The 7648-nt window shown below is 41.7% G+C and overlaps 1 pseudogene across 1 annotated transcript; it reads left to right on the forward strand.

The window, feature by feature from the left end:
* Nucleotides 1–931: 931 nt before the first annotated feature.
* LOC116077750 lies at nt 932–2186 on the forward strand (annotated as a pseudogene). Its single transcript, XR_004113322.1, has one exon. The product of XR_004113322.1 is annotated as a 60S ribosomal protein L3 pseudogene (transcript).
* Nucleotides 2187–7648: the final 5462 nt, after the last annotated feature.

A 7648-nucleotide genomic window follows, 5' to 3' on the forward strand; every position in this document is an offset into this window, starting at 1 on the left:
TAGAAAGAGCAATTCTTGCTGGGCAGTGGTGGCGCACGCCTTTAATCCCAGCACTTGGGAGGCAGAGGCAGGCGGATTTCTGAGTTCAAGGCCAGCCTGCTCTACAGAGTGAGTTCCAGGACAGCCAGGGCTACACAGAGAAACCCTGTCTCGAAAAACCAAAAACCAAAAATCAAAAAAAAAAAGAAAAGAAAAAAAGAAAGAAAGAAAGAAAGAGCAATTCTCAAATTCATTTGGAATAACAAAAAATCCAGAATAGTGAAAACTATTCTTGAGAATAAAAGAACTTCTGGGGGAATCACCATCCCTGATCTCAAGCTGTACTACAGAGCAACAGTGATAAAAACTGCATGGTATTGGTACAGTGACAGGCAGGTAGATCAATGGAGTAGAACTGAAGACCTGGAAATGAACCCACACACCTATGGTCTCTTGATCTTTGACAAAGGAGCTAAAACCATCCAGTGGGAAAAAGACAGCATTTTCAACAAATGGTGCTGGCTCAACTGGTGGTCAACACACAGAAGAATGTAAATTGATCCATTCTTGTCTCCCTGTACAAAGCTCAAGTTGAAGTGGCTCAAAGACCTCCACATAAAACCAGTTACACTGAATCTAATAGAAGAGAAAGTGGGCACACACATAGGCAGAGGGGAAATTTTCCTGAACAGAACACCAATGGCTTATATTCTAAGAGCAACAAGAGACAAATGAGACCTCATAAAATTGCAAAGCTTCTGTAAGGCAAAGGACACTGTCAATAGGACCAAATTGCAATCAACAGATTGGGAAAAGATCTTTACCAATCCTACATCTGACAGAGGGCTAATACCCAATTTATACCAAGAATTCAAGAAGTTAGACTCCAGAGAGCCAAACAACCCTATTAAAAAATGGGAAACAGGCTCTATCAACAACGTGTGTTGGCAAGATGTCTCACGGGAAGTTCTCAGCTCCTAGGCATGGGTCCATGGGTTTCTTGCCTTGCAAACACAGAAGTTGGCATTGTGGGAAAATGAAGAGCTTCCTGAAGGATGACCCTTCCAAGCCTGTTCAACTCACAGCCTGTCTAGGGTACAAGGCTGGTATGACTCACATCATCTGGGAAGTTGACAGGCCAGGATCTAAGGTAAACAAGAAAGAAGTTGTGGAGGCTGTGGACATTGTGAACTACCCATGGTGGTTGTGGGCATTGTGGGATATGTTGAAACCCCAGGAGGCCTTTGGACCTTCAAGACTGTATTTTCTGAGCATATCAGTGTTAAGTGTAAAAGGCAGTTCTATAAGAACTGGCACAAATCTAAGAAGGCTTTCACCAAGTACTGTAAGAAATGGCAGGATGACACAGGCAAGGAACAGCTGGATAAGAACTTCAACAGCATGAAGAAGTACTGCCAGGTCATTTGCATAATTGCCCACACTCAGATGTGTCTGCTTCCTCTGCACCATTTGGTGGAGAAGGCACATTTGGTGGAGATCCAGGTGAATGGAGGCACTGTGCCTGAGAAGCTAGATTGGGCTCAAGAGAGGCAGGAGCAGCAGGTTTCTGTGAACCAGATGTTTGGGCAGGATGAGATGATTGATGTCATTGTCATGAAAAAAGGCAAAGAGTACAAAGGGGTAACCGGTCACTGACATACAAGGAAACTGCTGTGAAAGACCCCTCAGGGTCTGCACAAAGTTGCCCGCATTGGAGCTTGGCACCCTGCCTGTAGCCTTCTCTGTCTCTTGAGCTGGGCTGAAAGGCTACCTTCACTGAACAGAGTTTAACAAGAAGATTTGCAAGATAGGTCAAGGCTACCTCATCAAGGATGGTAAACTGATCAAGAACAATGCATCTACTTCTATGACCTGTCTGACAAGAGCATCAACACACTGGGTGGCTTTGTCCATTATGGTGAAATGACTTCATCATGCTCAAAGGCTGTGTTGTGGAAACCAAAAAGCAAGTACTTACTCATTGTAAGTCCTTGCTGGTCCAGACGAAACATCAGGCTCTGGAGAAGATTGACATGAAGTTCATTGACACCACCTCCAAGTTTGGCTATGGTCATTTCCAGACCATGGAGGAGAAGAAAGAATTAATAGGACCACTCAAGAAAGATCACATTGCCAAGGAGGAAGGTGATTCTAGGATCACTTTGTGCAGCTTGTGGGGTCTCATCAATAAAATATTTCCAGTTTAAAAAAAGGAGGGGAAACAGGACTAAACAGAGAATTCTCAATTTAGGAATACCAAATGGCTGAGAAGCACCTAAAGAAATGTTCCACATTCTTAGTCACCAGGGGAGTGCAAATCAAAATAACCCTGAGATTCCACCTCATTCCAGTCAGAATGGCTAAGATCAAAATCTAAGGTGACAGCAGATGCTGGCTAGGATATGGAGAAAGAGGACCACTCCTCTACTGATGGTGGGATTACAAGCTAGGACAAACACTTTGGAAATCAGTCTGGCCATTCCTCAGAAAATTGGACATAGTAGTATCTGAGGTCCCATGTATACCACTCCTGAGCATATACCCAGAAGATGCTCTAACATAAATGTTCCACTATGTTCATAGTAGACATATTTATAATAGCCAAAAAATGGAAAGAGCCCAGATGTCCCTCAACAGAGGAATGGATACAGAAAATATGGTACATTTACATAATGGAATACTACTCAGCAATTATAAGCAATGACTTCATGACATTTGCAAACAAATGGATGGAATTTGAAAATATCATCCTAAGTGAGATAACACAGTCACAAAAGAACACACATGACATGCACTCACTGAGAAGTGGATATCAGCCCAAAAGTTTGGAATTCCCAAGGCACAATTCACAGACCACATGAAGCTCAAGAAGTAGGAAGACCATTGAGTGGATGCTTCAGTGCTTCTAAGAAGAGAGAACAACTCCTGCATTGGGAACCCCAGCTCAGTCCAATGGTTGTTTGCAAGCATCTGCATCAGTACTTGTAAGGCTCTGAAAGAACCTCTCACGAGACAGCTCCTTTCAGCCAGCACTACTTGAGAAAGGACTGAAGGAGCTGAAGGGGTTTGCAACCACATAGGAAGAACAATCTCAACCAACCAGACATCCTAGAGCTCCCAGGGACTAAGCCATCACCCAAGGAGTACACATGGAGGGACCCATGGCTCCAGCCACATATGTAGCAGAGGATGGCCTTGCCAGGCATCAATCAGAGGAGAGGCCCTTGGTCCTGTGAAGGCTTGATAGATGCCCTAGTGCAGGGGAATCCAAGTGCAGGGAGGTGGAAGTGGGTGAGTGTGTGGGGAAACATCCTCATAGAAGCAGGGGGAGGAGGGATAGGATAGGGGGATTTGGTGGGGAGTGAGAGGAAGGGAAAAATGGGAAAGAGGATAACAGTTGAAATAAAAATAAAGAAAATATCCAATAAAAAAGGAGGGGGAACATAGTACTCACAGGAGGAAATAATGGAAACAAAGTGTGGAGCAGAGACTGGAGGAAATGACATCCACAGAGTGCCCCACCTGGGGATACACCACTTATACAGTCATCAAACCAGGTTGCTAATGTGGATGCTGGGAAGTACTTGCTAACTAATGGGAGCCTGATATAGCTGTCTCCTGAGAGACTCTGGCAGAGCCTGACAAATACAGAGGCGGATGCTAAAGCCAACTATTGGACTGAACAAAGGGTCCCTGATGGAGGAGTTGGAAAAGGGACTGAAGGAGCTAAGGGTGTTTGCAGCCCCATGGGGGAGCAACAGTGTCAACTACTCAGAACCCCCAGAGATCCTGGGGACTGGACCACCAACCAAAGAGTACACATGGTGGGACCCATGACTCCAGCCATGTACATGGCAGAGGATGGCCTTGTATGTGGAAGGAGTGGCCCTTGGGCCTAAGGCTGTTCGAGGCCACAGTGTAGGGGAATGCCAGGGTGGGAAGATGGGGGGTGGGTGGGTGGGTGGGGAAGCATCCTCATAGAGGCAGAGGTGGGGATGGGATAGGATAGGGGGTTTCTGGAGGGAAGAACTGGAAAGGGGATAACATTTGAAATGTAAATATAGAAAATATCAAATAAAAGAAAAAAGAAAAAAGGTTATATAATTTTTTTTTGTTTTAGGGGGAAATGTTCTGTAGATGCCTGTTAAATCCACTTGGTCCATAACCTCTATTCAGTTTCACTTCTGTTTCTGTTTCAATGACCTGTCCATTAGTGAGAGTGGGGTGTTGAAGTCTCCCACTGTTCTTGTATGGGATTCAATGTGTGTTTTGAGCTTTAGTAAAGTTTCTTTTATGAATATGGATGCCCTTGCATTTCAGGCATAGATGTTCAGAAATGAGGTCGTCTCTTGGTGAATCTTTCCTTTGATGAATATGTAGTCTCCTTCCTCATCTTGCTTGATAATTTTTGGTTGAAAGTCAATTTTATTAGATATTAGAATGGCAACTCCAGCTTGTTTCTTTGGACAATTTGCTTGGGAGACTGTTTCCAGCCTGAGGTAGGGTATGTCCTTGTTATTGATCTGCGTTTCTTGTATACAGCAAAATGCTGGATCCTGTTTGCATATCCAGTCTGTTAGGTTTTGTCTTTTTATAGGGGATTTGATTCCATTGATATTGAGAGATATTAAAGACAGATGATGATTAGTTCCTGTTATGTTTGTTGTTGCAGGTGGTATTACGTGCATGAGATTCTCTCCTTTTCACTTTGTTGTGAGGTGATTAATTTCTTGGATTTTCTTGGGTGTAGTTTCCCTCTTTCTGTTGGAGTTGTTCTTCTACTATCCTCTGTAGAGTTGGGATAGTGGAAAGTTATTGTTTAAATTTGGATTTGTCATGGAATATCTTGGTTTCTCCATCTATGGTGATTGAGAGTTTTGTTAGCCTGGTGTTTGTGTTCTCTTAGAGTCTGGATGACATCTGTCCAGGATCTTCTGGCTTTTACAGTCTTTGTTAAGAAGTCTGGGGTAATTTGATAGGTCTGAATTTGTATGTTATGTTACTTAACCCTTTTTTCCTTACAGATTTTAATATTGTTTCTTTTTGTGTGCATTTAGTATTTTGATTATTATGTGACAGGAGTAATTTCTTTTCTGGTCCAATCTGTTTTGTTTTCTGTAGGTTTCATGTACATTTATGACCATTTTTTTATTTAGGTTATGGAAGCTTTATAATTTTGTTGAAGATGTTTCCTAGCCCTTTGCATTGGGCATCTTCTCTCTCTTCTATTCCTATTACTCTTAAGTTTGATCTTTTCATTCTGTCTTGAATTTCCTGGATGTATGGGTTAGAAGCTATTTTGCCCTTTGTATTTTCTTTGACTGTTGTGTCAAATATCTTCTATGGTATCCTCTACACCTGAGATTCTCTCTTCCATTTCTTGTAGTCTGTTGGTGACATTTGCATCTGAACTCCTGATCTCTTTCCTAGGTTTTTCATCTCCAGGGTTTCCTTCCCTTGTGATTTCTTTATTGTTTCCATTTCCATTCTTAGATTTTGGTCAGTTTTGTTCAATTCTTCCACCTGTCTGACTGTTTTCCGTATTTATTTAAAGGACTTATGTGTTTCCTCTTTCAGGGCCTCTACCTGTTTACCTATACTCTCCTGTATTTCTTTAAGAGAGTTGTTTGTGCCCTCCTTAAGGTCCTCTATCATCTTCATGAGATTAGATTTTAGTTTAGAGTCCTGATTTTCAGTGGTTTTGGGGTGTCTAGTGTTTGCTGTGGTGGGAAAACTGGGTTCTGATGGTGCCAAATTGCATTGGGTTCTGTTGCTTATGTTCTTGTGCTTGCCTCTTGCCATCTGGCTGTTTTTTGAGTTTACTGGCTTGGGTGTCTCTGACTGGATCCTCTCCCTCCTTTGAGCCTGTGAGCCTGGTTATGATGAACCTCCTGGGAGTCAAGCTGTCTCAGGGTATGGGAGGGGTCTGAAGAACTGGCTCTGCCCTGGGATGTGTTATAGGCTGGAAGGAAGATGTAGTACTGTTCTTTTAATATCTTTGCATATCTAATATCAACAGAGTAGGTACTTTTCCAATAATTGCTCACTTAATTTAACAGTAATATTAACAATAATAATCAAAACATCAAATAAATAAAAAGTAAAACAAGCAAACAAAAATTCAGAGCAAACATTGTAGCTATGGACTTAATGAGCCACATCTCTGGAGGGATTAACAAAAACAAGACCACTACTGACACTGAAGGAAAAACAGTCCACAAAATTCCTTCTGTTTTCTGCAAAGACTAGTCACCTGCCCTCTGTCCTGCTGAGGATTCATTTTGGATACTGACAGCAAACTTTACCACTGTGCAGCTTTCATGAGACAATTAATATTCACACAATGTCCCATGGATTTGTAGAAATAATCCCCCATACATTTAGGCAATCCTCCAATGGAACCTTTAATGTGAATACTTTGTAAGCTTAGCATCAGTGAGAGGTGATTTTATGTTATACAACCAGCTCATGTCAAGAGATTTCAGCAGAACTTCGGTAAAATTGAAGGACCTTAATGATTCATCTGCAAATGGCTCTGAGGCTGTCATGCCCTCACTTGAACAAAGTTCCTGTCCTGATCATGGGGTCTGTCTACTAATACCTGAAACTGTGTCTTTCTCCTTTAGTACACATTTCCTGAGGAGCCAATTGCAAGCAAAAAGGAATTCATTTTAGGAAGCCTTGTGACTTCCCTGAATCCACAGGGCTTTCCAGAAACTGAGGCTGTATGCCAACTCATTGTAACTCGATCCATGTGGGTCCTCCATCAAGCAATTAGGACATAAAGAGTTATATTATGCTGGTGGAGGGAATGGATACATGGAAGGACTCTGTGAAAAGAAAGAACATGGAAGTGAGAACTTCATGTCATTGTGCACTAGCCAATGTGAAGTCTGTATCCACTGCAGATAGAAACAATAACAGCCACACACAAGCCACAAATAAGGCTGAAAATGTTATTTTCTCTTCTCTTTTTGTATCCAGCTGATAAAATCTAGATTTTTTATTTGTCCTCATAGTCTTCGGTCACACTTTCTGCTTAGGAGTTAGTTCAAGGTGTGATTTAATAGACATTACTAATTTTTTCTTCAGTAGTATCATTTAGCACTGGACCAAATTCTGCACAGAACACTGTAAAGTCACAGAAGACATGTATACAGAAAATTGTTTTAACCACATGGGCCAACTGAGCAAAACAGAGCCATTAGTTTATGGTTTATAGAGCATTTCTGCATCATGCTCACTGTTAGCTGTATTTACACACACACACACACACACACACACACACAACACATACTTCTCTTTTAACTCTCAGACAAATGAAAATTTAGGTAAACACTTTATGCATTTTTAAATTATTGTGCATGTAATAAGCTTTTCTTACTAACATGGTTTTTTTTTTAAGATAAAAGGTGGGAGTATATATCAAATTACCTTTTCTGCCTCACATACACATACATGCATGCACATACATACAGACACATGCATATAATCACTATCATCATCACCAATCATCGACTGGAGGAAGGCTAAATGGGGAGGGATATTTTATTCTGTTCTTCAGAGTATAAGTGATGAGGTTAGCATGCTTATTTGGAAAGTGCTTGAAAAAGATAGCTAACTGCTGGGCAGTGGTGGCGCACGCCTTTAATCCCAGCACTTGAGAGGC

Source organism: Mastomys coucha, unplaced genomic scaffold (assembly GCF_008632895.1).
Source record: "Mastomys coucha isolate ucsf_1 unplaced genomic scaffold, UCSF_Mcou_1 pScaffold5, whole genome shotgun sequence".
Classification (NCBI taxonomy): Eukaryota; Metazoa; Chordata; class Mammalia; order Rodentia; family Muridae; genus Mastomys; species Mastomys coucha.